The following is a 12,773-nucleotide window of genomic DNA, read 5'->3' as shown; positions in this document are numbered from 1 at the left end:
TGATACGGTTCACATTACACATTCCACAATAATGTCCTTCCTTCAAGCCTCACTGTGGAAGATAGTGGTTTATCCCCTAAAGAAATGATCTAGGAAACGGACTTTGTGCGAGTTTCCCCGTCTGCCATGCTACTGGAAGCGACTCCTTATTTCGAAAGCGCACCCCCTTCCATGAAGTTCATCACTGATTCCAAGTGCAGTTTGAACCTAATTTGCTACCAAGAAGTTCAGTATAATTGATAGGTTTGTCTCAAGGTCGGGGATATCCACACTGCCCAATGTTCCGAGTTATATTTTCCACATATCTACAACCTTTTCTCTTCATCCTATACCCGGACTTAATATCCTAGATATAGGAACAATTTTTTTGAAGCTGAAACCTAAGCATGAGCAAACTTTTGTGTTAATATCTTATTGGAAGACATGTAATTCTATTCAGAAAGATATCTATATTTTCGAAATTTTCATGATACGAGGCAATAAATCCCCTGCGATAGCCAGGTAGCGCAGTTCAATAAACTTTTCCTGGTCATTAAAACATGCAACTGCCGGTGCATTATTGTCCGGATATCCAGATATTCTTTAGAGCACAAGCCAGGAAGCTTAGCAGGGTATCCTAGAAGACAACAAGTGAGGGTCATCACCAACAGTAGCGACGCACCCTGACCTTCCGAATAAATCCACGTTTAACATGCCACAGTGAACTCAGATAAAGAAATTTGCGTCCCTATTCAACGCAAAAAAAAAAAAAAATGACTTTCACGTTATGGGAAGAACAAGACGCCCCTAGCGTTCCACCTACAGAAACTAAGAACAAGTCAAGATTGCCTTTGGTTTGTCCACCAGCCTGGCAACGCTGCCTCAAGGCCTCCTCTCGTTTATCAAAGTGGGCTCGCCTCGGTCGCCTCGGTCGCACTGAACTTGAACCTAATACGGCTTTGTACTTCGGGGAACGCGACTCTAAGATCTCAAGTAGCGCCGGATTCTGCTTCTCAAGACAACGCCCATTAGGGATACGGGTCAAACAAATATTAACATAATTGCCTTATCCACCACAACAGACGCATGGATAATGAAACCTGGGAAGCGGCACTTATCCATGGAGAGATCGACAACAACCGCCTTCAGAGAACCGAATAAGCACGACACAAGCACATAAAAGGATACATGTAGCTTAAAAAAACAGCTCCCATCTCTATCGTATTTAATTTGAGGTCACCAGTCGAACTCCTCCATTTTTATGAGATTATATAATATATCCACAGCAACTGATAACGTATACCGACAGAATTACCAAGTAAAAAACTTAATGAGGATATACTGTACATAACCCACAGCCATTAGTAAAATGACCTATGCAGTGTTCAGTAAGTTATGTCTCTGTGCAACGTTCAGGCGGCCTTATTTGGTATTCAGCAAACTAGTCCCGAGAGGAAGGAAAAAAAAAAGCTGTTTAAAAGTTTTGCTACCCGAATGTTATTTTAGTGCAAGTGTTAGGACCTACTGCACTATCCTGGCGTTTGTGTGCCTATCCATTCTTCTGCTGTAGCAGCCGTGGATACTGCACCGCCGATTCTCCTGCATCCATCTACCCATCCATCCATCCATCGCTTGCATACATACCCACACCCACAGAGTACAACAGCTTTCCTGTTATTACTATTTTCATTGTACAAATGTATTAACGTTATCCATAATAATGACAATTAAATTGGCAATAACAAACTCATTTACAACGATACTTATAATAATGAAGACGGTCATCTTGATGATGATAAAAATGATAATGACCAAAGCAACGACGAATACGACGATGATGATGGTGATGATGATACCATTCATAATAATAATAATAATAATAATAATAATAATAATAATAATAATAATAATATAAAAATAACAATAATAATAACATTATTCATAGTACATCACGAAAACATTCTCCAGATAAAAACCCAAAATGGAAATTCAAAACAATACTAGTAATAAAATTAAATTCAAATAAAATAATAATAAAAACCGCACCAATAACCAATACCATCATCACAAAAAAAAAAAAATAACAATACCACAAAACAGACAAAAATCCACCCACCCACAGAACCATGTCGTTCACATCGAGAGACCAGTTTAACAACAAATTCACAACCTCTTCAACAACGACGGCGCCGATCAACCCCTCACCGCACAGACGGACTTCAACATACCGGATTTCCCACCTGATAGACACCCCCCTCCCCCCCCTGGAGGACCTTGAAGCCAGCACGTAGACTGATATACAAAACCCCTTCCAGCGCCCCACCGCAGGCTCACCCCGCTACAGCAGGTGAACGATCAGAGAGGAATGAAAAGGGGACGGAAGAGGTGCGAGAAAGAGGAGAAGAAATGCGAGAAAGGGTACAAGAGAGGTGCGGAAAAAAGGCTACGGAAAAAGGGTTAGGAGAAAGGTATCAGAACGGCGCTTCCTTTCGCATTCCTCGGTCCCCGGTGTTGAAGGGGGTGATGAAACCACTGAATATTTGCCTTGCAAGAGGTAAGAGATGCACGTGGCAGGTTGGGAATGAATGGTGACAGACTAACGGGTTGGTAGCAATAAGTATCTGAAATACAAGCGCGTTATTCGGACACGCTGTATTCACCTCACAGTCAACAGCCCGCAAGTGCATCTTTGCTTTGATAAAATAAGAACAAAATACTAAATAAAAATAACAGTACCACTAATAATTCCAAGGAGAGAGAAGACTAAAAAAAAAAAGGAAATATTCGCTTCGACCACGAGAGCGAAAAGCTTCCAACTTACGTCTCAGTGCAGGTCCTCCTCACGGTCGGCCATGTCTTTCCCAGAATCGGTTCCCTGCCTGAGGGCAGCACATCCCACATCCCAGGCTCGAGCAGCCTTCTCATCACCTCGATGCGACAGCGATCTCTCATCGGAACACACGATTCTCAGCCAGTCTCTCTATTCCTTTACTTCAATATAAAAAGTTTATCTGTTGTCTTCCTTCTTCCGAGCGTAACCAGTTCGCACACACTACTAACAATACTCCTTAGCAAAAATCCACACCAAGAAACGGCCGTGAGCGGGCAGTCAGTCGCCTCCGCACGGCTTGGACAGCGATGAAGTCACACGTCAGGGTCGGCGAGCGCTCAGACACGGTGCGCCAGACGAACCAGCGAGCCCACACTGCCGAGCGAGAGCCTCCAGTCTACTAGCGAGCGGCGGGCGAGAGCGAAGGGCTTTTGACTCCTCGCTCCGGGAGGCGGGAGGCGGGAGGCAGGGGAGGACCGGGGGGAGGGAGGGAGGAGCCGGGAAGGCTCTACTCACCGGGGAGTGCCACACCATAGCAATAATGTTGCCGGGATACCCGTCGCGCGGGATTCTCGCACTTACCGGCGCCGTAATGCACTCCCGCGCCGCCTCCCCTCGTTACCGCAGGGGTCGTTTGCGCCCGATCCGCGCCGGCGGCCAGGCCATCAGCGTTTCGCGGATACGCGGCGTTCAAGCAGCATCGGCCGCCCGCGCTCATCCGGTTGGCGGCGACGGCGAATCCGACGGCGCGCTTACGTAACCTGCAGCGGCCGCATCGCATCGTTTTTCATAAGGACCAGAATGGCTGCTAAGCAGGTTGCGTGGGGTGGGGGGGGGGGTGCAGTTATGTATAGCAAGGAGAGGGGGTCGGAAAGAGGGGGGATGTGAGGTATGAGGGACCCATCCCCCCTCGGCGTGTATTGTTACGCAAGCAACGGGAAAAGAAAAGAAACAAGAAAAAACACTTCCTCCTTCCCCAAACAGAGAGAGCAAGAAAAAAAATCCTCCTCGACTTCAGAAAACTGAAGTCTCCGACCTATGTGAGGAAAGCGAGACACAAAGCACGCGCGAAGGAGAGAAGACCGAAGACAAAAGAGAGAGGAGAGAAGAGGGAGGAAATTAAGGAAGGGGGGACCGACTGCCTTCGCCGTGACTGACGCTGACGCCGCGTTTCGGCCGAGCTCCTCTACGCACCATGACAGACCCGGTGACCTCCAGCTCGCCCCATTTGGCCCATCAACCCTCGTGTGACACGCAACACATCAACAACGCGTTCTTAACCTTTGCAATTACCTTTCCTCGCTGAAGTTTAGTAGAGTTAAGAAAATATATAAAAATAACAATAATAATGATGATGATGTGAACTATTGACACTTGGTCCCGAGCACATGATTCTTATTACCCCTTTCCCTTATCCTTACAATCACGAGTTCAACCTTCCTTAGTTATGCAACACCCGAGGCGTGAGGGAGGGACGGAGGGATCGAGGGAGAAGGCAGAGCTGGAACACAGGGAGGAATGGCAGGAAGCTAAAGGGAGGGAGGGGGGAGGGAGGGAGAGTAGGGTAGAGGAATGGGGAATAGGGGAGGGAGGGAGGGAGAGGGGCGGGGGTCCAGACGCTACGCAGTTGCTACGGAGGTACTGCTATTGGTCAAGGTTGCAGGACGCCGACGCACAAGCACACCATACATGCAGGGAGGACGAGGGAGGCATGGGGTGGGGGGGGGGGGGACGGGCGGAACCGATGGATACATTTGGACACCGACAGCTTGGCAAGCTTCTCTCTCTCTCTCTCTCTCTCTCTCTCTCTCTCTCTCTCTCTCTCTCTCTCTCTCTCTCTCTCTCTCTCTCTCTCTCTCTCTCTCAGAAAAAAAAAGTAATAATATCTTTGTTGCCGGAGTTACACGTGTGGTAAGAACAATAAATGAGAGGAAAATGAAGATATGCGGCCACACATTAAATAAAACAAGGAAATTCAAAGCAAGAATGAACACACAGCAGCATACGCACTACCAGGACACAGTACTAACAAACCAAGAAATACAGGCGACAGGTCTCAAAACCACACACATTCGACACAAATATTGAAGAAGAGGGGGGGGGGGGACATATCGATTCTCTCGAAGCCCAAACGACCCCAAGGTACGCGAGCGAGAAAAGAGGGAAGGGGGTGAAAGCAACTATTCCCCCAACGCTGCACCGCTTTCTCAAGACGCGCCTCCACCCCCGTCGCTCCTCCTCCCCCTCCTTCCCCCCTCGCCTCGTCACGTGACTATCCCAACGCTTACGTAACCTTGGCCCGCGATCAGTTACATAACCACATGGACCTCTTTCCTTATAAGGGCATAAGCTGTAGCATGGGGCGTCACTGCTCCCTTTCTTGGATAAGGTTATGGCCACAATAAAAAAACTAAATACTACATTCATTAGCCCAGTGTAAAAAAAACCATCCAAACAATACACCGAATGACACGAAAGTAGAAGAGATTGCCATGACGATAAAAACAGACCTTCGAAAACATCTATCGAGCGGGGGAGGAGGGGGGGGAGAGTGTTCTACTGACATTTAGATGATCGAACTTAAATATGTTTCCCATGGCATGCGAGAAGGCGCGCCTAGCAACCATTCCTCCCCCCCTACCCCCCCCCTTCCCTCTGCAACTCCTGCACCATAGACTGTCCTTTGTGAGACCATTCTCCGGAAGTGACAAATTACAAAAAAAAAAAAAAAAAAAAACGAAAAGAAAAACACAACCCTTTATAGTATTCGATTCAATGGAACGCACTTTATCGGGGCATAAATACAGCTTCGGCCTCACGCATAACACGTACTTCGAGGTTAATTAACATATGTACTACGTAGTACCCGACAACAGCCCTCTTTATCGCAGTCCCTTAGCACCACATCCCCCGAGCTTGTTGGTCAACCACGAGACTACCGCTCGAAAACACCTTCCATAAGAAGAAGATAGTGAAAATATGGTGCAATACTTTTCTGGATGTGGGAAGTGATAACAACAATAACAATAATAATAATATTAATAATAACAGTAATGATGATGATAAGAGCCACCACACTGAAACGGACGAGTGAACGGCAATGGCAATATGGCAATGACAGTGACAGTGACAATGGCAACGGCAAAGGCAACCGTCCGCGCACAAAAAGAGAACCTAAAATTTGGGCATGTGCATTCGCACCTGCACGGACCCACCTGTAACCTCCTCTCCCCCTCCCCCCTACCCACTTCTTCCCCCTCACCCCTGCCCTCTTCTCTACCCTCCTCTCCCCCTACCTTCTCCCTCTCTTCTCTATCTTCCTCTCCCCCCTCCCCCTACCCTCTTCTCTCCCCTCGTCTCCCCCCAACATCTTCTCTAACATCCCCCGTCTCCCCATGCCCCCCCCCCTCCCCTTTTCTCTGTCTTCGTTGTTCTACGCAGTTAGCGGGGAGGAGATGACGGGGGGGGGGGGGGGGGGGTCAGAGGTGGGAAGGGAAGAGATGGAGAGAGACAGGGGGGGGGGGGGGCGACGCAAAGACACAAGGAATAACTCACTCCCGCCTCCTCTCTCTCCCAAGAAAAAATAAAAAATAGACAGAAAACAATAGACAATTACGGCACCGGGAAAAAAATAGTAATCACAAAGACAACGAATAAAACATCCCATCTCAACAGAATCCTCCATTCCAAACAAACCGGAATAAAGAAACCTACTCGTATCAGAAATACCATCATAAATTCAAGCACAAATTCACGATTAACCTTGGGGAGTTTTAGGGTACGTTTCAGTCACGCCTCCTCCCCCTCTCCCTCCCACATCCCCTACCCCCTCGCCCTCTCCCAACCCATTAACGCCCGCCCACCTGCGCCTTCCCCCCACCCCACACCCCCTCCCCAACTCAACTTAACAAGCAGACTCATACGCCGGGGGTCCCTCTCCCCCTCTCTCACCTCTCTCTTTCTCTCTCTTCCTCTCTTTCTTTCTCCCTCTCACCCTCCGTCCTTCCCACTCTCTCCCCCCCCCCATCTCTCCCCCTCTCTCACCCTTTTTCTCCATCTCCCCCTCCCTCATCTACACGCTTAAATAAAAACTGCACATACTTCTGACTTAGACAACAAGCTCCTTTCATCCCTCACGCTCGTCCTCTCTCCTCGGCATCATATCGACTTCTACCCCTACCCCTACCCCTACCCCTACCCCTACCCCCTGTACCCCTATCCGAAGCGGTCCAGAAGGGGGGGGGGGGGGCGAAGATTTTGTTTTTTATATATACATGAAGAGGGGGCTCAGGAAGGATGTGAATGGCGGGTATTATCGAGGGCACGGGACGAGGAAGTAGTAGGAGGTGGGGAAAGGGACAGAGGGGAAAGAGGAAGGGGGGAGGGGAAGGGTGAAGAGGGGGAAAGGGGAGGGGAACAGGGGGTAGGGGAAGGGGAAGAAGAGGAAGAGAAGGACGACGACGACACGATGGTAATGATAAAGACGCGAGAGAACAGGAGGAAAAGGAGTTGGGGAAAAGGAATAATGCAGAAAAGTAAAAAAAAAAAAAAATAATAATAAAAAAAAAAAAAAAAACAGACGACCTCAATCCGAAATAAAAATAGCTACTAAAAGACAAAGACTCAGCCTGTCAGCAGCCAACGCCGAGTTACGCATCGCGAGAGGCACTTGACGCACCCAACATACAAAATTCGGATACATTAGACAACTCACCCAAAAAAACACCACCAACCACAACAAAAACTACCACACCCTTAACCACAACTACAGGAACCAACAGCAACCACAACCACCATCACCACACCGTCAACCACAACTACAAGAACCACAGCAACCACACCAAGAACCACATCCATCACTACACCAGCAACCACACCAAGAACCACATCCATCACTACAGCACCAACCACAACCAAAACCACCGCCACACTATCTATCACATCACCCACGACAGCCAAGGCCAAGCGCCCAACAGGAGCGGGAACGGCGGGGGAAAAGACGCTATGGGTACACAAGGAAAGAGGGGAAGGGGGGGGGGGGGGTCCCGGCATTGCAATGGCGTGCAACAGTACGGTTCTACTGACGGGAAGAGGGGGTGGGGGTTAAGTGGAGGAGGGAAAGGGGGTGGGGGAAGAAAGAGGAGGAAGAGGCAGGAGGAGGAGGAGGGGGAGGAAGAGGAAGAGGAGGAAGAGGAGGAGGAGGAGGAGGAGGAGGAGGAGGAGGAGGAGGAGGAGGAGGAAGAGAAAGAAGAGCAGGAGGAGGGAGTGAGGGGAGAAAGATGAGCAGGAAGAGGGGGTGAGGGGAGAAGAAGAGCAGGAGGAGTGGGTGAGGGGAGAAAGAAGAGCAGGAGGGGGTGAGGAGAGAGAAAAGAGGAGGGGAAGGAGTGCGTGGGGGGAGAAAAGAGAAGGGTGAGGGGGGGGCGGGGGAGCCGAGGCAAATGGAGAGTACCCAAAACGAACGCCAGACAAACACACACAAAAAAAAAAAAAAAAAACACACAGGGGCAACACGTGAAGCCAGGTCACGTGCAGGCAGAACTATTGGTGGGAGGTGTATGTGTGTTGAGGGGGGGAAGGGGGGCAAGAGGGGAAGGGGAGAGGGGGGGGAACTCAAAGGGTTTGTCGACTTTAACAAGGACGAGTCTCTCCTGAATTCGCACGCCGGTTTTAGCTCTCGTATTTCTGTTCTCGGGACGAACTGAATCCGAATTATTATCAACAGCAAGAACAACAATAATAACACTCCTAAGTGTTGTTAACTACATATTGTAAATGATGGTTAGTAATAATAATGACACCAGCAATGATAATAATAATAATAATAATAATAATAATAATAATAATAAAATAAAAAATAAAAAATATATAATAATGATGTATTGTAGGCAGACACGATAGGCCCTATTCGTAATTTAAAACCGAGACTGAACCTAATAACACCTGGCCTTACAACTCCCATTTAACACTAATCCACTATTTTACATAACATCAATGTATCTAATTTCGATGATGACGTAATGCAGGAGAAGAAAAGAAAATACCGAAACAAAACTGGCTTTACCTGTCGCTTATCCCGGCCTCCCATTCCCTCCACTCTTCCTCTTTCCCCTTCCTCGCTTCCTTTCTCCTCTCTACTCGTCTTCCCCTTTCGTACCTTCCATTCCTCGCCTCTCTTTTTCCTTTCTCTTCCTCTCGTCCTCTCTCTCCCCTCCTCCCATACCTTCTTCTCATCCTCCACCTCTTACTCTCTCACTAGCCTCCCTTGCCTCTTTCCCCCACCCTCTCTCCCAACCTCCCTCTGTCCCCCGCTATCCCCTCTCACTATCCTCCCTTGCCCCTTTCCCCTCCCCTCCCTCCCACCTCCTCTATCCCTCTCTATCCCCTCTCACTATCCTCCCTTGCCCCTTGCCCCTTGCCCCTTTCCCCTCCCCTCCCTCCCTCTATCCCTCTCTATCCCCTCTCACTATCCTCACTCCAACCCTCCCCATTCCCCGATTCACCTACGAATGACCCCGCCTATCTACATCCGAAAGGGTTGGTTCCGGTTTGGCGAGGACTCCTCTTTCCATCCACACCCACATACACAAGCCTCTGCCCCCCACCCCCAAGCCCACCTCCTCCTCCTCCTCCACACAGAAAGGGAAAGAAAGAAAGAAAGAGAGAGAGAGAGAGAGAGAGAGAGAGAGAGAGAGAGAGAGAGAGAGAGAGAGAGAGAGAGAGAGAGAGAGAGAGATAAATAGATAAGACAGCGATAAATAGACAGACAGATGACGGTAGATAGAGAGAGAGAGAGATAAATAGATAAGACAGCGATAAATAGACAGACAGATGACGGTAGATAGAGAGAGAGATAGATAACTACACGGACGGAGAAACAGACAAAGGCCAACAGCTACGGACGCATTCCCCGGCACAGAGTACCCGGCACAGCGGCGCCACCCATACATGCAATTATGGAGGGAGCGGCGCTTCGCTGTTTTATGTAAGCGGAGAGGTAGCCTGGTAACGCCAACCGCGGAGGAGGAGGAGGAGGAGGAGGAGGAGGAGGAGGAGGAGGAGGAGGAGGAGGAGGAAGAGGAGGAAGGAGGAAGAGGAGGAAGAGGAGGAAGAAGGAGAAAGAGGAGGAAGAGGAGGAAGAGGAGGAAGAAGGAGAAAGAGAAGGAAGAGAAGGAGGAAGAGGAGGAAGAAGAGGAGAAAGAGGAGGAGGATGGGGAGGAATAAGGAAAAGAACAAGAAGAAAAAGATGATGATGATGATGATGATGATGATGATGATGATGATGATGATGATGATGATGAGGAGGAGGAGGAGGGGGAAGAAGAAGAATGTAATGAGGCAGACGATGATGACTGATTACGAAGAGGTGGATAGAGGAGGAGGAAGAGATGATAAAGGAAAAAAGATGGAAGAAACAGAGGCCCAGGTAGAGGAGGGAAAAAAAGATGTTAGAAGTAGTTGTAGTACAATAATCATCATCATGAGAAAAGGGGAAGAGGAGTAGAAGAAAGGGGAAATCGAGCATCAAGAAGAAGCCGGACCAGAGGGGGAAAATAGAAAAGGGAAGTAGAAAAGTAGCATAAATATATATATTTTTAAAATAAGATAGAAAAGTATCGAAAAGATAAAAAAAAAAAAAAAAAAAAAACGAGAAAGACGAAAACAAAGCAAAACGAAGAACATCGCCAAGAAATTACATAAAAAAAAAAAATGAGAAGCTTCGTTGCACCGCTCGTCCGCAGCTCGTCCGCAGCTCGTCCGCAGCTCGACGCTAACAACGCAGAAGGAAGAGATGCAGCCACCTCCCCTTCCCCTCCCTTCCCCTCCCCCTCCCCTCCCTCACTTTCCCCACTACTCACACTGGGAAACGCAGAGTCAATAGCCAATGGGTTGCAGCCCGAAGTAAGAATCCCCTGTTGCTGTACTTTGCGTAAGAGGTGAGTAATGATAGAGGTGAAGATGATGACGGTGATGATGACTAGGACTAGGACGGTGACGGTGACGGTGATGGTGATGACTGTGACAATGGTGGTGGTGGTGAACATGACGATGAAGATAGCGCGTGATGGCATCAGAGATAACGACAAGAGTCAGAATAAATAGTTAATAATAGCAACACGCATTCTAGTAACGTTTCTTCCCCTCCCTAACGGTAACTGTAATGAAGTCATAAACATAAAAAAAGGAGAAATGAATAAAATATATATATATATATATATATATATATATAACAATCGCCTTAACTTGAAATTCCTGGTTCTAGTTAGGAGGAAACCGTAGCCCTGAAATTCGGTGCCAAGGTTTCTCGAGCACTTAAAATACACATTCGGACGATAAGGACGCGAGCAACACACAAATGCTAAAGATACACAAACATACGCATCCTCAAACACATACAAATAACACCTTACAGACGGACACACACAGACAGACACAGACACAGACACACACACACCTTCTTCCCACCCTCCACCACACACCCCACCCCGACCCCCCAGAACACACGCCGAAGGCTCGCCTCTACAGCCAACACAATGCCAACAACGTAGGCAACTGGCGCCCTTCCAACACTCCTTCCAACACCTCCCAAAAACGCGAGGCTAAAATTGAAAGCACAAGACGAAAGCACCGCCACTGAATCCACCCTTGTCCAAGACTACAACTCGGTCAAGGATATGTCGAAGCGCCGTTTACTTATTTCATTCACAAACGTCCATTAAAAAGCGTTAATAAAAGGTTAAAAAAAACAACATTCTGCTCAAATCAATAAAACCATATAACTACGCAATCACGTATGGCAGACCGTATTAACAAAACGTATGATGAACAAAATAACCTGACCTATTCATATACATTACACACAACGAACACCAACAAATAAAAATACATTTTAAAATGGCATCTCAAAGCACAACCCCCCCGACCCCCCCCCCCCAAAAAAAAAAAAAAAGTTTCGTACCACAGGTATACCCAAAGTTTACTCCGCAAACACGTTTCCCGCAGCCGAGTACAGGGCTACAATAACCCCCCCCCCCCCGGTACTTCAGGCATGCGGGTGCCAAAGCTACCACACTGTACACACCTTCAGGGTCTACATTTCGGAGCTAAACATAGGAAGAAGGACGGAACCCCAACCGTTTAATGGTGCCTTTGCGTAATTCCTCCCGAATTATCTTTTTCTTTTCTTTTTTATAAATAATCTTTATTTTAAACTACGATAAAAATAATACCAATTTACACATGCGAATATAAAGAGACGGAAAAGAGGGGTCTGCCATACAATGAAAGACAAGACAGACAGCAGAGCACCAAACTCTTGCGACTCCTCGGCCCGTGCGGCAATCCGAGCTCCCACACACGGAGACCTTGCCAAGCGAGTCAACTGCACCATACTTGCGCCGAAGCTTACATAACTTTGTTAAGCACCTACACACCCGTCGCCGATCAACGTTTATTCGAACGTACCCAAGAGCCCTGCCCTAGTGCCCCTCTCTACCCTATCCCCCCTACCCCCTTCCCTTCGCCAAGCTACATAACACATGCAACCTATCAACTGCAATCGATGATGATGCCACCAATTCCGAGCCAACGCGAGGTGGGAGACGATGGAGATGGGGAAGGTCGCGCGCCCCACCTGCATGCCTGCTTGTCTGCGCCCCTTGCCTGCTTGTCTGCGCCCCTCCCCTGCTCCCTTGCCTGCTTGTCTGCGCCCCTCCCCTGCTCCCTTGCCTGCTTGTCTGCGCCCCTCCCCTGCTCCCTTGCCTGCTTGTCTGCGCCCCTCCCCTGCTCCCTTGCCTGCTTGTCTGTGTCCCTCCCCTACTTCCTTGCCTGCTTGTCTGTGCCCTTTCCCTACTTCTTTTCTTGCCTACACCCTTTCCCCGCATCCCTGCATGCCAGCCTGTGGCCCTTCCCGCATCCCTACCTGCCTGCCTGCCTGTGCCCCTTCTCCGCTTCCACGCCTGCCTGC

The 12,773-nt window shown here is 48.6% G+C and overlaps 2 protein-coding genes across 6 annotated transcripts in view; both read right to left on the bottom strand.

The window, feature by feature from the left end:
• The window catches only part of LOC125030880 (tetraspanin-1-like), a 488,406-nt gene that overhangs the window by 54,118 nt on the left and 421,515 nt on the right, over positions 1–12,773 (bottom strand). The gene's annotated exons all lie outside the window — the stretch shown is intronic.
• The window catches only part of LOC125030875 (serine/threonine-protein kinase VRK1-like), a 108,064-nt gene that overhangs the window by 10,579 nt on the left and 84,712 nt on the right, over positions 1–12,773 (bottom strand). Inside the window, exon 1 of one of the 5 annotated variants that reach the window (XM_047621194.1) lies at positions 2,801–3,210. The exons of the other annotated variants lie outside the window; for them this stretch is intronic. The gene's annotated coding sequence lies outside the window, so the exon portion shown is untranslated. Of the gene's footprint in view, positions 1–2,800; positions 3,211–12,773 lie in introns of those variants that run through there. 5 annotated transcript variants of the gene reach the window in all.

Source organism: Penaeus chinensis, chromosome 12 (genome assembly GCF_019202785.1).
Source record: "Penaeus chinensis breed Huanghai No. 1 chromosome 12, ASM1920278v2, whole genome shotgun sequence".
Classification (NCBI taxonomy): Eukaryota; Metazoa; Arthropoda; class Malacostraca; order Decapoda; family Penaeidae; genus Penaeus; species Penaeus chinensis.
Note: the sequence above shows the minus strand (reverse complement) of the source record. Positions and strands in the feature narration are given on the sequence as shown.